The 16,655-nt window shown below is 36.9% G+C and overlaps 1 long non-coding RNA gene across 1 annotated transcript in view; it reads left to right on the forward strand.

Annotated features, from left to right (window-relative positions):
* LOC140689109 (uncharacterized) overlaps window positions 1-16,655 on the forward strand; it is a 64,852-nt gene that overhangs the window by 29,685 nt on the left and 18,512 nt on the right. Inside the window, exon 2 of the long non-coding RNA XR_012063987.1 lies at window positions 15,642-15,752. This is a non-coding gene — a long non-coding RNA (uncharacterized lncRNA). The remainder of the gene's footprint in view (window positions 1-15,641; window positions 15,753-16,655) is intronic.

Here is a 16,655-nt window from a genome sequence, read left to right on the forward strand (position 1 = left end):
GAGTTTCTAATATTTTTGAGCTTACAGTCCAGGGGGGAAGATGTGTTGTATTAGTGGGTGTTCCTAAATGCTATGAATAAAAATAATGGTACAAGGGGAAGGAACATGGATATAGGAGGAAGAAATTTGTTCAGATATCTTAGAGGAAAATATTCTCCCTGGCTAAGGGAACAGCAAATATGAGGACCCTGAGACAGAAAAATCCTAGTATACTGATACTTTATCCTGAAATCGTGATGCACTTCATTATTTAGTTCAATTATTTATTTCTGTTGCATTTCTACATCTAGAAATGATGAAATATTATCACTTCCTTATCAATATCTATGTAAATTATTTCTTTTTCTTATTTTATGGATTAAATATAAGCTCCAATATAATGTTAAGGAAAGGGAGAGAGTGAACATAGTTTCTTTAATGAGAATATGGCTAAATGTTGAATATATCTTTAGTAAAAACCCTTCATGAGGTTAAGGATGTTCTTTCTTCTATTCTTTCACTGTTAAAATAATTTTTAAAATTGGTAATAAGTTGTAAATTTTTCTGCAGAACTTTTCATGAAGAGCAGCAATAGCTGTACCACTCCCAATTCTGATTCTTATGCCAAGGTGTCTCCAATTTTGTTTTTCTCCATTTTTCCTTTTAGAATTTCCCCCATATTCCTGAACAATATGCTAACATGACTATTTCTTGATTTTTCTTTTTTAGTGTTAGTTTAGACTTCCTGCAGAGGAGCTTAGGATTTAATTCTCTTTTCACTACTCCATTCACACTTTCCCTACCCCTTTCTTATGATAGGTATATCAAATTTCCACTTAACCCAATATTCAGTGTTATTTTACATATATATAGTACATATCATGATAATGCATATATATAAACATAAAATAATGTATATATGATAGCCAAGTCATGTAGTATGCTATGTGTGCGTATCTTTTCTTGCATAACTCTGTTCTTTTTCCCCTTTGTTTTTGTGGAGCACATCCTCCAGTAGTTTCCCAAAAAAGGATACCTGTGGCAAGTAGTACATATTTTAGATGTTTATCATCTGTAAAATTTTTTATTTCTACCCTCATACTTGATTGGGAATATAGATGGAAAGACAATTCTAGAATTTAAATACTCCCTCAGAATTGTGAAAGTATCTTTGCATTGTCTTCTGGTTGCTAGAGTGCTACTCTTAAATGTCCGGTGTCATTTAAATTAATATTTTTGTATGTTTTTTTCTCATTAGATATTACTTTTAAGTTTTTTCTTCCTAGAAGTACATTCTCTATCCTTAGTGTCTTGAAATTTCATGAAAATGTGGCTCAAAGTTTTCAGTTCTAGTAGATTCTAGAAATTCTTTATTCTATGATAATTTTCTCCCTCCAGTTTTTCTGAACTTTCACTCTTCAGATATTCTTTTAAAAAACCTTTTCTTTCTTATTAAAAAAAAAACTCTCTGGATTTTTGTTTTTCTGTCTGGGAGATTTTCCAACTTTATCATCCAACCTTCTATTAACATTTTATCTCTGATATCACTTTTTTTATTTCAAAGACTTCTTTTGCAGTTTTGCTTCTTTTGTCTTTGAATCCTGCACTTTCCTTTTTTTTTTTTTTTTTTTGCCTTATGTGTTTGCTTTTGTCTCTTCCTCAAAAGTCAGGTGATCCATCAATGTCTGCTCATGTTAAAGTATGAAGCACAAAGGCATTAACCAGATGTGATATTGCTGGGCAGTGAGTTTATTATAAAGTTATGGGGCAGTTATTACAAGTTTTTTCTTCTAGGCGGATAGGTTTCCTCAGAGAGGACTCCCCTAATGTTCTGCCTCGGGATTGTAAGTGTCTCTCTCAGGGCTGAATGGAGAAGAGGCTATTGTTCTCACGTATCAGGATATGAACATACACTTAGTCTTTTGTTTTCATGACAGGTCCCTTTGCTCTACTTTTGTGCCCACACTCCCTTTTGTTTTAGAGAGTAAATCTTCAGCCAGTTGCCTAAGACTAGTTAGATGGTGTTGCTGCTCTGTGCATGATGAGGGTACCTAGGTCTCTAATTGCTTCAAATGCAAAATTTCAATCAATCTGCCTATCAGTCCCACCTGCACCTTCTTGAAGTATAATGTATCTATAAGTCCTGTGCCTTTCAGGGCTCTGAGGCATGAACTAACTTACTTTTTGGCTCCCCATTACTGTACTTCTCTACAAATGCAGGTGTGGTTTCTAAGAGAGATTGAGTCTGTTTGCTTGCGAGCTTCAAACATTTTTGTCAACATCTCTTGTCACTTCTCCCATTCTTTTCTCTTGTGGACTTTTTGCTCTTTTGATACCTTTAGCATCATTTAAGCGGGTTTCATAAAGGAGCTAAGTGCATGAAAGCAAGGATAGTTTTTAAATGCCACTACTGAAAGGAAAAATTGTTAACTTAAATGGATTCCTACTAGTCAAATGGTGAAAAATTTGAATATAACATAATACTAAATGTAAGTATTAATGTCATTATTATGGTTGCTTGGAACAAGTTGAGTCTGTGAAAGGTCATGGATCCTTAATGATTCTCATACAAGAGTGAATATAAAGTGTAAAAAATTAGATAATTGTAATTCAAAAGTGACAACTATAATAGGATATGATTTATTTTTATTGACTTTAACAATTAGAAAAATAGGGTTTATATATGGATATATTGTTTCTAAACTATGAACATATATAATTGCTCATATTTGAATAATCAAAAAATAAAAAATACATGGAATTTTGAGTAAGTCACATAGTTCTGGAACAAGTGGGAACAAAGGTAAATAAAAATGATGGACTATAAATGTGTAGTTAAAAAGGCTTCTACAAAAATACAGAATTCAGGTTATAAATAATAGTGAAAACTATACACAGAAGTTGATATTCTGACATGGATAGTGGGAGTGGCACCTCCATGAGTACCTCTGCTACATGCCCCTCTAGCATTGGTCCAGATTAGAAGCTCCTTGATTTAAGATCCTTACTTTGCTGAAATAATATAAACTTTATTATGCTCAGTAATTATAAGGCTAAGCCTTAAAATAAATGAAGATTGTAGCTTCTTTAAGTAATTATAATCTTCCAAATGATAGGAGAAAGTAGGCATTTTACTAAGTAGTATAACAGAAAAGAAAGCAGAGACTTCTCCCATGTGTACAGTGTGTATTACAGGACCACACCAAAAAATGTCTAAATGTATATAATGTGAACTTTAAAGTAATCAGGTGGAAAATTAAAAGAATCAGATAAGAGGAACTGAGTATGCACTTATGTCATTTTCCTTTTTCTTTTGTGCTTTATTTTTTATTTTGATGTAAGCTGGTCTTAACTGAGGAATTCTCAATTTTTTTTCTGTTGCTGGTATCTCTTTTCTCTTGACTAAAAAAAAATTGATAATAAGGAGACCAGGGAAGTCATGTCCCTGAAGGTACAATTTATATGTTATTTTTTAGCATGATAATTTGAGAAATCTACAACTTTAATTTATTATGTTTCATTATGAATCTTAAGTCATGAAATTATGTTTCCCCTTGAAGTTTGTTTTTTTTTTTTGCGTGTTCCTTTGTGTAGCATCCAGTAATAAGTGCCACATTTGCAAATATCATGAATTATCTGTTCCAATTACACATCTGATGTTTGGATTTTCTCAGCAACATTTCTACCAGGTGGAAACCACCAACCTCTATCTGAATGCAGAGCGATGGTATTGTTAGTTCTCATTGACTTCCTGTTTCCCTATAGCACCTACCCATTGTTTCTAGTTTTATCCTCTGAATCATCAAAACAAACCTAATGTGCTCTGCTCTTTCTGTCTAGAATGCTTTTTCCCGCCATTACAAGACGCAGTCATACCAATATTTAAAAAATAACATCAAATTTTACTTCTTCTATGAGTGTTCCACAAGTGTTCCTTTATTATTACAAATAATTTCAGAAATTCATTCTCTGGGAAAAAAGTAATTGCCCTTTTCTTGGGAACATGGGAAATTGTCTTAAGCATCAATATAGGTTATCACATTAGGCATGGTTGGTTGTATAAACATTTATTTTACTGCTGTTAGCCAAAATTTTAAGCTACTTAAGATGCCATAACATAGTCACCTTGTACTTCCCAACACAATATCTTAAATAAACAGCAAGTGTAAACAAAATATTTTGAAATTTACTTATTTGAAAAAAATGCTCCAGCTCTGACCTTTTTTATGGTGGTGGTTTTCTCAGAGAAGAGTAGTATAAAACACAAGCTAAAACAAGCAAGGTTCCATATTCTTGCTATAAAAGGGGCTGCAGAATTTTAAAATTTTACTTACAATTATTAATTATTTGTTTTCCCTTAAGGGGGAAAACTAAGTTGCCACCAGTTGCAGTGAACTGTTGTTGAGCAGCTCTAAGTCAACATCTCAGCAAAACATAAGAATGCGCCGAAAGGAGTAATGGGAACGACATTTCTTCCAGACCATGTGATGAGCTTTTGGAAGACTTAGGATTCTTCCAACATAGAGCCGTAGTCACGCTTGTTACTGTGCCCAGCCAAGTTAGTGGGCAGGTCTATGTTGGGTCACCACTTGTTAAGAAAGAAATTTACTCATGTTGATAAGTGTTTCGCAGTTAAGGAGATAATTAAACCAGTATTGCTAAAGGTGACATCGATTTTATTGTGGTTAAAATCTTGGGGCTGGGGGCTAAAGAGACATTACTTCAGATCTTTGATCTGCAGGGATAACAGAAGAACTTAACATAAGAACTTAAGACAAATCCAAGAGCTTATCTTCATTTCTCTTTTCTCATCTGAAAAAAAAAAAAAAGGAAATAACCGTATTTATCTCTGACGGATGTTCTGTAGATTATGTAGCATGTTTAAAGCATTTGCTAAATGCCCAGCTCCTAGTAAATGCTCCGTCAGGCCAGCAGCAGCAGAAGCAGCAGCATTATCAGCATCATTATAATTGATAAGAAACGAGTATTTACTAGGTGCATATAAAACAATAGACATAATTACAGATTAGTATTAATAAGTGTCAAATGAAAGCTAGATAAATATTTGGAATCAACAGAGACCAGGAAGAAATTTCCCTTTGCTATTTTTTGACTCCTTCCATTTATCAGGCAAAAATATTGAAAACAGTGAGAAAATAACACAGCTTTTAAAAATAACTATAAATTCCTCCTTGTGCGTGTGTCCATCTTTGAATGCTGTTTCCTTTAGATTGCAGGGACCTTAAGGCCAGGGACTGAATTTAACCTAGTGTTTAATATAGGCATTTATTTATTCAGTTCTTAAAACTCCACTCTTGAATAAGCTGCCTTGGAGCTAAGGAGATCAGGCCTCCCATTTTTTGAGGGATTATTTTATTTTTTAGTACATTTGATGGGTGGCCCGTGAAATCCTGAGTATGGCGATTTCTCCCCCATTTTTTTTTCGTATTTCAAATGTGCTTACTCTGGTGTAGTGGGATTGTCATTTCTGGGTTCAGGCAGTGGCTCGGCAGTCAGTCCTTCTTTAGCTTTGTTTATGCACAATTCTGCCCAGACACTCTGAATTTACAAGTTCTGGAGTTAGTGAATGAATGAGTATTAAGCATTTACTTTGGACCAGGCCCAGAGTTAGACATTTTCAAATAGCCCCAAGGATGCGTATTATAATCCCCATTTTACAGATGAGGAAACAGGCTCAGAGAGGTTAAATGATTTACCTAAGGATATTTTCAGTGTAGGGACCAATATATAGGGAGGTGAATTTGAAATTGTTGGAGCACAGGGTTTGGAGAAGAGAGCAAAGTGGAAAAGATTCAGCAAAATAGAATCTGAAAAGCTGGGGAAGGACCATAATATGGAGTGCCTTTTTGCCCTGCTAAAGGATTAGACTTTTATCTTGGAGATCAGTGGTTCTCAAATTTAAGATTCATGAAACTTATTTGTTATAACTATTGAAAATGCATATTATTGCCCTCACCCCCCACTCTGAAGTGGGGGCTGCAATCTATATTTTCATAAGCAATATAAGTTATTATTTTGGCCTGCAGTCCACACTTGGAGAACACTGCAGTAGGCAGTGAACTTTGGAAAGAATATTTTCCAAATGAGTTTCATTATTCTTAGATAATGAAGAGAATGGGCCCCAAGGGTACTAAATTAGAGGCAAGGAAATATTTAGAACACTAGTTTTCAAACTTGTCTGCACATAAGAATCATCTGGAAAGCTTTAAAAAAATACTTACACTTGGGTCCCACTCCCAGAGATTTAAAGTTAATCAGCCGACTTAGAGTATGGTTTGGCCATTGGAATTTTTTAAAGTTCCCAAGGCAACTTTTATAGGCAGTAACTTTTAAAATCCACTAATTTAGGAGATTGTTGCAGTAGTCTATTTGGGAAACACTGCAGCCCTGAATTAACCCAGCATTGGCAGCACCATTGACAGTCCATTAGCATTTCTGGGTGGGTTAGAAAGAGGGCGTTCTTCCTCCATGGGAGCCATGGTAACCTTGTGTCATGAGCCTGGGAGTGATTCTGGTACCTATTTTTACCTCCTGTTGCGCAGTCATGTGGTCCATTGCCCAACCCCACAACCCTGGAGATGTTGGAGAGGTCACAAGGATGTGCATAAAGCTAGAGAGAAGAGTTAGGTTGGTTCCCAGTGATACGGTTTCAGTCTTATCCCCACTGTCTACTTTGAGTCTCCACTTTGGTCCCCTCTGTTCTGGTCATGCCCTGAAGGGAGAGTTGCTGAGCTTGACAAATATAGTCTAATAATAGTGGCTACCAGGGATGTTGTGTTGAGAATTATTTTGAAGTAAGTCCAGGAGTCAGTAGGCAAAAGGGCCTCAGTCAAGTAAAACTTTCTACCATGGTATCTGAAGAGGGTGATAGGGGTCCCCGGACAGGCATATGCTATCACAGTGTTAATTACAAAATATTCTCAGCCTAGATGTTATTTAAATGCAATTATGCAAAGTCCAATTCTAATTGAAGAAGAAACTTCTTAATTTGACCCACTATACACTGCTTAGAGGCATATTTCTTATAGATAATATTGTTTTGTTGTCATCATTGTTCTTAATTGCTCTTTCACAAATCCCTCACTTTGCAGAAATTTTGACAGGAATATTTTGTGTGGTTTCCTCTGCACGTTCATTCTAGGAAATACATGCTATTTTGGTAGGAGAGCCTATGCAGGCTTTTATTCTTAAGCCTATATCCTTTTGTTTTTCTTTTTCCTTTTTGAATATATTTATTTAAAAAAACTAAATGATTAATTTTTGTTGAGTTATAATTAACATACGATATTTTATTAGTTTCAGATATATAACATAGTGGTTTGATATTTTTATGCATTATGGAATGATCACCACCAATAAGACCACTTACCATCTGTCACCTTACAAAGCTTTAAGATCTAATCTTATGGGGTTTTCTGTGTATGTGATTATTTTTCTCTTGCTGCCTTTAACAGTCTCTTTTTATCTTTAAGCTTTTGCCATTTAAATTATAGTATGTCTTGATGCAGACCTCTTTGGGTTCATCTTGTTTGGAACTCTCTGTGCTTCCTGTACCTGGATGTCTCTTTCCTTCCCTGTGTTAGGAATGTTTTCAGCCATTATTTATTTAAATAACTTTTCTTTTTCTTTCTCTCTCTCGTCACCTTCTGAGTCCCCTGTAATGAGAATGTTAGTAAGCTTAATCATGTCCCAGAGATCCCTTACACTCTCTTCATTCTCTTTTTTCTTCTTTTTGCAATTCTGTTTGGATGATTTCCACTATTCTATCTTCCAGATCATGTATCTCTTCTTCTGTGTCATCTGATCTGCTGTTAACTCTCTCTAGTATATTTTTTTGTTTCAGTTATTGTAGTCTTCAGTTCTGATTGGTTCTTTTTTATATTTTCTAGCTCTTAGTTGAGGTTCTCACCAAGTTTCTCCATTCTTGTCCTGAGTTTGATGAGCATCCTTATGACTGTTACTTTGAACTCTTTGTCAGGTAAATTACTTATCTCCATCTTATTAGAGTTCCCTGTCCCCCAGGGTTTTATTTGGTTCTACAGTGTGGAACGTATTTCTCTGTCTCCTCATTTTGTTTGACTTTTGTTTTTTTGTTGCTATGAATTTGGTGAAACAGATACCGCTCTTGTTGTTGAAGAAATGGCCTTTGTGGGAGTGTCTTCCTTTCAGACTGCTTGTGTCTGGTGGTTTTGGCAGGCTGGTTAGAGCTGGAGAATTCACAGATTGGGGCAGTTCCTAGAGAGAGCTGCATGTGAGGCTGACTTGGCAAGGCAGTTGGTTTGCAGTAGACCCTGGCTATGGCCAGTTCTGGGTGGGGTTACTTAAACAATGACACTTATTGACACTTCTGATCCCAGAGAGGGCTCCGGCAATTCCCTGACCATTTGGTAGAAGCTCTAGAGTTAGTAAATGGATTTTCTCCCCATGTAGTCTAGGTGTCCTTTAAACTGCTGTGTTTTTTTTCTGCTGTGTGCCAGGGTGGTTAAGTCTGTGCTCTGGTTCCTCATCAATAGCCCAGCTGCTGTTTGCTGCAACAGGGATGGGGTCCTGGTGGATACCATGTCTCCATCTTTCCTACCCATTTCTATATGGTCCTTCTGTGTGCAGTAGCTGTTCATTTACACCTCCGGTTCTTCTTCAGGAGGATTTCACTTACATGTAGGTGAAGATTTGGTATGTCCATGGGAAGGGATGAGTTTAGTATCTTGTCATGCCACCATCTTGGACACTTCTGCCTTTTTCCTTTTTATCCTTAAGAAGAAAAATCTTAGTCTCCTGATCTAAGTGAGGCCTAAAAGAGTCTACCTCCTTATTTTTTTATGGTTGCTATTGATTTTTCTCATAAGTAACTTTCTGGAATTTTCTACCCCTTGAATGACCTAAGCTTAGCAGGTGGTTTGTGTTGTTTTAAACATATTTTAGGGTTAAATATCACATCGTATAAAACCATAAAACAAATAAATGGCAGTGATTTTAAAAGATTTTGCATAGCAGTAAAGGTCTTAAAAAGAGAATGGAAAAATTTAAAAAATTATCAGTGCCAGTGTTTTACTACATTGAGCATTAGCATTTCCGATTTACAGAGGATAAAATTGAGACTCAGAAAAAGGTAACAGAAAAATTTTGCATCAAAAAAAAAAAAAAGAAAGAAAAAAAAAAGAAAAAGGTAACGGAATCATGATTTGCAGGTCTGGCATTCTGCTAAGTAGTTAACATATTTATTTATGAAAGCTCTGTGAGTTAGGTATTCTCATGTCTGTTTTATGGATGAGGAACCTGAACATTAGAAAGATGAGCTACCTTGTCCGAGGTCAAACAGCCAGAAGTGCTGAAAATGGCATTTAGACTACTTTGACTGGCTCCAAAGCCCTGTTTTGTTTTTGTTGTTGTTTATAATAAGAGGTAGGAGGTCATTGGCCTTGGACTTGTGACTTCCAGTCCAGGGTTTTTGCCTTGTTACCATCATAAGTAGTTTCTGTTATCTTTCTAGTATCAAAGTAGCCTTAGCCTAAATCTAGACAGATCACATTTGACCCCAACATCAAGAAAGTGTTATCTATATAATTTTAAAGCATATTCTTACTACAGGTTTCAAGCTGAGAGCTCCAGAAGTTCTTGGGCTACATGAAAAGGGTTAACCCAAGATATATAATTGTAGTAAACATGTATGAAGCACTTACTATGTACCTGGCACTCTCCTAAAGTACTTTACATATTTAACTGATTTAAGTCCCCTAATAACCACTGGAGTAGGTGCTACCTTACAGAACAGGAAGCTGGGACACAAAGAGGTTGAATAACCTGCCAAGGTCCCAGAGCCAGAGCCCAAATCCATGTTCCTAATAACTTTGCCATGCTGCCTCGATGCATAACTTTCTTCATCTCTCCTCCACTAGCTTTTACCCTCATCCTAACAAGTGCTGCCCAACAGACAAACCTTCGGATAATAGCAACTCACTGCTCACTCTGGTTTTTGGACTGTACTTAACTTTCATAAAATCCTTCTTGGGGATTTTTAAAATAATTATTTTCTTTCTCTTTAGAAGAATAGCCAGTGGTACAGATCTTGGGGTTGTGTTGGCTGGAGTCCTTCACTTTCCATCTTAACTTGAATTGTCTGTTACCCTATATCTGCTTAAGACTTATCTATTTGCTTTCAATGCCTTGGGTTTAGTTTTTCTGTAATTGTAGAAGCTGTAGTCTCTGAAAAGTAATTTTCTTCACATTATTTAACATTACTGAGAATATTTTAATGGTAGATAATGGTAGATATTTTAATGTTCTATTTTAAAGGAATGACATGCCCTTTAGCTAATCTGCTTGCAGTTAGATTTATTTGCTGTATGAGCCTCAAAAGATCAAACCTTTTTAAAATATTGACAATGGAAAGTATATTAATGTTTTTGGCAATATAGGTGCTATACAAACTCAAGAGGTTATGAAGATTATTTTATAAAATTGAAATTGATTATTCCCTGTGAAGGTTGATTGTAACTACTGAGATCATGGAAATAAAATGCCAACTCTTTTATTATTTAGTGAATAGAATTGTTTTCCTTTTCATTGGTAAAATAGCAGTTCCATATTCTAACTTTACAAATGTAGTTGAGTTTTTTTCCTTTAAATAGTCATTTTCAGAGGGATGGTCCATGGCTTGCCAACTTACAGTACAGCTGATGTAAAAGTTTGTGATGGCAACCCTAAATGTTTTATCACCTGTCAGAAATTTCAATGGTAATAAAAAGTAACATCCTTTAAATTAATTAGACATGATTAGGGCTTCAAGCCCAGAGGCCACTTCATTATGCAAAAAATTATAACAGTTAGCTATTTAAATTACCATTAAATTGATTCTTATGTTAATTGATATCTCACTTATAACCCTAGATTTTAATTTATATAAGATCTTGGAAATAATAATAAGGTGTAATAAAATATTATTTTGAAGAAGTTCTTTTATGAAAAAATACGCTGGAAAATTGATTGTTATATTTGACCCTTGGTAGAACTTCTGTATTAGAATAAAGCTAATTTCTCGCCAAATGGCACAGTTTAGATTCATCTCCTGTGTTTGTGCAGCCCTCACAAACACCAGTAGAAGCTGCATGTGTGGTTCAGGAGGGTAATTTTCTCCCCAGTGAGCACTGTCTTATATTCTCTTGTCTCACACAGGAAACCAAGTTTAATTTAACCATTTGAGATGCAGCATGTGCTGTGACGGATTTTGGAAAAGGAGGGTAATGTGACTGTGCGCATAGTTGACTTTTGATAGAAAGTGATACATATTTCAGAGGAGAACTGACACCATGGAGTAGAATAAACTTGAGTATCATCTTGCAGGGTTTTAATAAGCAGGTACTGTTGTGCCTTTTCGAAGTTAAAATGCCAGTTGCAAGAAACTTGGAATTAATTGTTCTTTAGGGACAAATTGAGATGACCCAAGACATTTCCCTGTTCAGATACATAACCTCCTCATGCTTTTTTTTGTTTCAAGTGATGAGTTTTGAATCTGTGAGATGGCAGACAAATTAAAATATTGTTCTGGCCTCTTTTAGAGTGTCAGGTCTCTACTAATTAAAATCTATTTCTATTTTTATTTCTACATTTCTTACTATATTACAAGTTCCAAAAGTGTAGGAAATAAAGTTTATCAATACCATTTGGGCCTAATTTCTGGGCCTGGCTTTTCAACTACTTAAGAATTTTTCAAGAAACTTCTAGTTTGCTTTGTGGGTTTTCACAATGACCATATTCAAGTTGTAAACTGCAATCACAATACTATAACTTACAAGAAACTGTATTTGTAGGTATGGAACCAAGATTAGGGTTTTTCAGGAAAAACTCTTAGAGATGGAAAAATAAATTTATATAGTTCAGGCTAAACTCTTTCATACTTTCACTGCTTTTCTTCTTCCACATCTGAGATCTTTTATGTTTTAGTAGTTTTTCTCTTGTTTTGTTTCTGTTTCATTTTCTTTATTTGTCACATTTTGTCACATCCTGGGGGCTGAGCAGAGATAACATCTGAAAGCTGAGTAAGGTCAGTGCCTTCTAAGGCACAGTTGGAAACAAGTACAGTCTAAGAGGAGATGAAGAGCTGGGGATGAAGCTGGTACAGGAGCTCGTGAAGAGGGAGTACAGTGTGATCTAAGATGTTCCAGAAGTCGTAATCCAAGGAAGATGCCTTTAAAGGTACATATAAGATTTTTCTTTCTTCTTTGGTGTCTCTGGTTTGTTGGCACCATCCCACCCCTCCAGGGTGATGCCTATTCACCCTTCACCTCTGCAAACTTCATCTCTCCTTTCCTAGTTGTTGTCCTCTCAGACACTCCCTAATAGGGGCACTAAAGGGAGACTGGAAAACTCCAGAAGGAAGAAGGGACTTGTTCATTTCTGTCCCTCCCTGCTCTTGCCAGGATCACCCCAGCAATGCTGCCTCACTCCAGCGACTGCTGTTCACTCCAGCAGCAGCTTTTGATTCACTGTTCAGTTTTCTCAACACATAAAATCACACCCCCCAGAGCCACCAGAACTAGTTAGCAATGTATCTTCTTTCAAGGTCTGCATCCCAGATCCACAGGATTTCCTTCAGTGAACTCAGAGGCTCTAGCACTACACGTGGAATTTAAACTTAATTAAAATTAAATACATCTAAAACAGTTTTACAGGCACATTTCAACGGTGCAGTCATCTTATGGTGGGGAGCACAGAACCTTCTACCACTGCAGAAAGTTGTGTTGAACAGTCATGATATCTAGCACCAGCTGAGCAATGCTGACTTCTTCAAGGTCTGAGTTCTTTTTGTGTGGCTTCTCCTCCATGCTTCTGCATTCTGATTATCTCAACCTCTTCCCTGTGTTCCTCCCTCCGGAAAGGTGGCACCTGTTTCCCACAGTTGCTACCTCCGTGATACCTTATTTCCTTTTTTGCCTTTTCAGTTCTTTAATACCTTGGTAATAATTCTTTATATTAAATTTTCTCTATTAAAATCGGGGCCAGCTACGTAATTGAGAGACTAGTGCAGAAAGAAAATATAGGTTCCCTTGTTCAAAAAGCAGGGTGAAAGTGCCATTAAAGTTACATATAAGATTTTTCTTTCTTCTTCGGTCTCTCTCTTCCCAACTTGTTGTGCTATTTTGTTTTGTTTTTATGTTTTCCATTTAATGTTATACAAAGTAGAAATACAATTCAAATTTTAAAACATTAGTATGAAATTTATCATGTATCTTTATATTTTGCAATGCCAGTTTTAACTATAAATATCAGACCATCTATTCAAATGTGGACTCTCCAGCATTACACAATTTGTATTTTGTGGCTCATTCCTGGAGGCTGCCTCAAGCTGGCCAGAAGGAACCAATGCAGATGATACTCAGGACCGTTGGAGGAGGAAGATAGAGCCAGCTAATAGAGGGCCTTCAGGCATCGGTATACCTACAGGGTTGATGTAGACACTCATAGAAGCCCAGACCTGCCCACTAAACAGAGGGCTGGGCCAGACGGCTACTGAACATCCCTCTCACTGGCCTTGAGCTGGTGTGTCACACCTGGCACAAGGGTGGCCCTCAAGTTACTTTAAAGCTCAGTGCTGACAACATACTCAGTATCTAGATGGGGTGGGTTAGAAGCTCACTCCATCCAGACAGGATTGGCCAGAGTAGGTAGGGGATAGCTGCTACTATGTCTTGCTCCCAGGCCCAGGCTAGGGGTAGAAGGAGGGAGCAGTCATTGGGCAGGTGTGGGGACAGGGAAAGCTGTCTGGGTCTGGGGCACCAGAGTGAGGAGGAGTACGTGACTGAGCACTGAGTCTGGAAAGGTAGCAAGAGGTGGGAATCGTGTGAGCTGAGACTCTAAGCCCTTGGAACTCGTCCATTGTCCCATTGGACTTCATTTACAAAACACAAATTCAAAGGTAAAATGACTAAGAATTTCAACATAGTGACATCAGAGTGTCGAATTCCAAGTGTGGGACCCTTTTGGACATGGGGCTCTGTGTGGATGCATTGGTCACTTTTCCTGAAACTGGCCCTGATTAAAATAGCTTGAGTGGTTTTGTCTCTTCACTGGACCTGACTGATATGGATGGGAAGCCAGGTTAACTCTGGGGGTGGGGGGAGGGAATGGGCCAACAAATTCTGACACTTCCATCGGGACATCTGTCAGTCGGCTTTTACCACACACGATCATTTGGAGCTCCCTTTTGTTGCTGGCATTCCTCTGTGGACTCCAGTGTTTATTGGCCTGAATTCCTTTTGCCTTTCTTTGTAAAATGTACCGTGTTAGTAAGTTGCTTTTCTCCATTACTGTTGTTTTGCCTCTACTCCCTCAACATAACGTCTGCCTTCTTCAGAAGCCCTTACTTTGCAAAATTATCTCAAGAGTAGATACTGCCCTTCGATATTATCCACACTTTTAGTTCTATCTTTGATGTACCTCAGCCTTTTACTTATGAAGTATCTCTTTCCTTAGGGAAGAACATTTAACACTACATTTATCTCTGTGTAGAGTATTTAAATTCTGAGCTTTTGCATACAAATTCCCAAGAGTCTCACCCTTCATGAAACTTTCAGAAGCGTTTATAAGTTCCTTGTGTGGCAGAGATGCAAACCTGTGCTCTCTTTCCTCTGTTATATTAACTTCGGTGTCATCCCGGGGCAATTTTCAACTTAATGCTTCTGTCTAGCCTGTGTACTTGATGTGCTCACAGTTCTTTGGAGGTTAAGAAGGGAACTGACTGCCTTTCCTCCTGAATACCTAACCTGAATGGCCTGGAGTTTCTTTCTACTCTCTGAGATTATGGTAGGTCTCTGAAGGCCTGCTAGGTAGCTTGTACTATAGTTCTGAGTCTTCTCCAGCCCTTTGACACTGATTTCCTTGGGGACAGAGCTATAGGCTCAATAAAAAGTTTTAGTTAGATTGAACTTAATCAATGGACTTGTTGGGATACAAAAGAAAACAGAGAGGATGAAAGATTGGTTTTCTGTTCATTCAAATCCTGGAACACATTCTTGGTTCTGAGACAACATTCAGAGTCAGCCATAGGCAAATAGATTTTACATTTGAGGAAAGAATTCCCTAGTACAGCTATCTCCTTACCACTCTGCTTCGGTTAGTAAAATTCCTAAACAAATAAATACAAAAGCATATCTGAAGTTTGTAGCTCTGTCATCCCAAGAGGGCTATCCCAGGTAGAGGGACCATGTGGTAAGACCCAGTAGCCAAGGGGAATGAGGGATCCGGTTCCCAGAAAATGCCAGGAAGGGGTAAGAAATTGCAGGAAAGCAAGATTGACAGCATTCATAATTTTGCACCGAGTCACATTCATAGCCACCAACGTGCACATACATGTACATGTGTATACACACCAGCCATCTTTCCTCCTCTCTCTTCAGTAGATAATCATCTTCCGTCTCTACAGTGAAAACTTAGCTAAGGAAAATGAGAAAAATTCATGTTATTTGATCAGATAAATGAACTTTGGGATATACCAAGATGACCCAGCTCACAAGTTAGAAAGCAGTGATTAGTAGGTATAGGTGACTGGAAACATGACAAGAGAGTTTTGCATCTGAAGAGCTGAATACTGTAAGGAGACTTAGAGAAACTAAATAATTGTCCTTTTCACCTGAACATATGCCCAGACTAAGAAGGGAATCTGGGAAAAGGCAGAAGAAGTTTCTACCTGAAGTCTGTCTCTTCCAGAACAGAGTCAGGAAGAACCAACCATATTGGAAAGGGCATTTCTGATTAAGGTAAGTCTTGTAAATATTGTACAGATATCTGTAGAAAATATTTCTTCTCAGTAGGGAGATAATCACTTTACTAAGACAAAAATTGATCAAATGCATATTTCCTGGATAGACCCCTGACTCTCAGGCATCACCACAGGCTGTTGAGGTGTAAATGCAGAGAAAATGGTGTGTCTAATTGTTTTGCCCCTGTGATGATCATCAGTAAATGCCAAAGTAGTATTAAGCAGTTATTTCATGCTTGATTTTTATTCCTTAAATTCACTGAAAATGAATGATAATGAGTGACTTCTCAATAATAAAATTGCAGGTTCAGTTAAATGTGTTAATATTTATTTATTCATTTATAATAATAAATAAGCTATAGTTGTATTATGGCAAAGATATGTAACTCACAGCTTTAATGAGGAGCATTTTGTTTCTATAACTGATCTTCTGTACTGCTTTGTTTCCTATTTGAGTTAGGCACATTTTCTAATTATATTATTTCAAAGATTTTTAGTGTCAAGTTTGGACAGATGGACTTAATAGTGTCTTGATATGTTTTTCATCCCCATAAACGTGACTACTTCGTATTATGGTTTAATTGGTTTTGGTGGAATACGCGTTTTGTGAATATAATACAAATACATAATATGCATATAAAATTCATGCATAAATTGTTTATTATTCTTAAGGTAAAATATTTCAACACTCTTACATCTTCCAGTCAGTAGACACAATAAATGAGCCATATCATATGAAACATCTGTTACAAGTGGAATATTCCTTAAAATGCATATTTAGTCATTATGCTTCAGTATCATCCTTCAAATCCACCTTTGTACTTACCTTTCAGTTCTGGGTGGCACTAGGTTAAACAATGGAGCGGATGGATTGGGACTCAGCTTAACTGCCATTTTAAAT

This window comes from Vicugna pacos, chromosome 25 (assembly GCF_048564905.1).
Source record: "Vicugna pacos chromosome 25, VicPac4, whole genome shotgun sequence".
Classification (NCBI taxonomy): Eukaryota; Metazoa; Chordata; class Mammalia; order Artiodactyla; family Camelidae; genus Vicugna; species Vicugna pacos.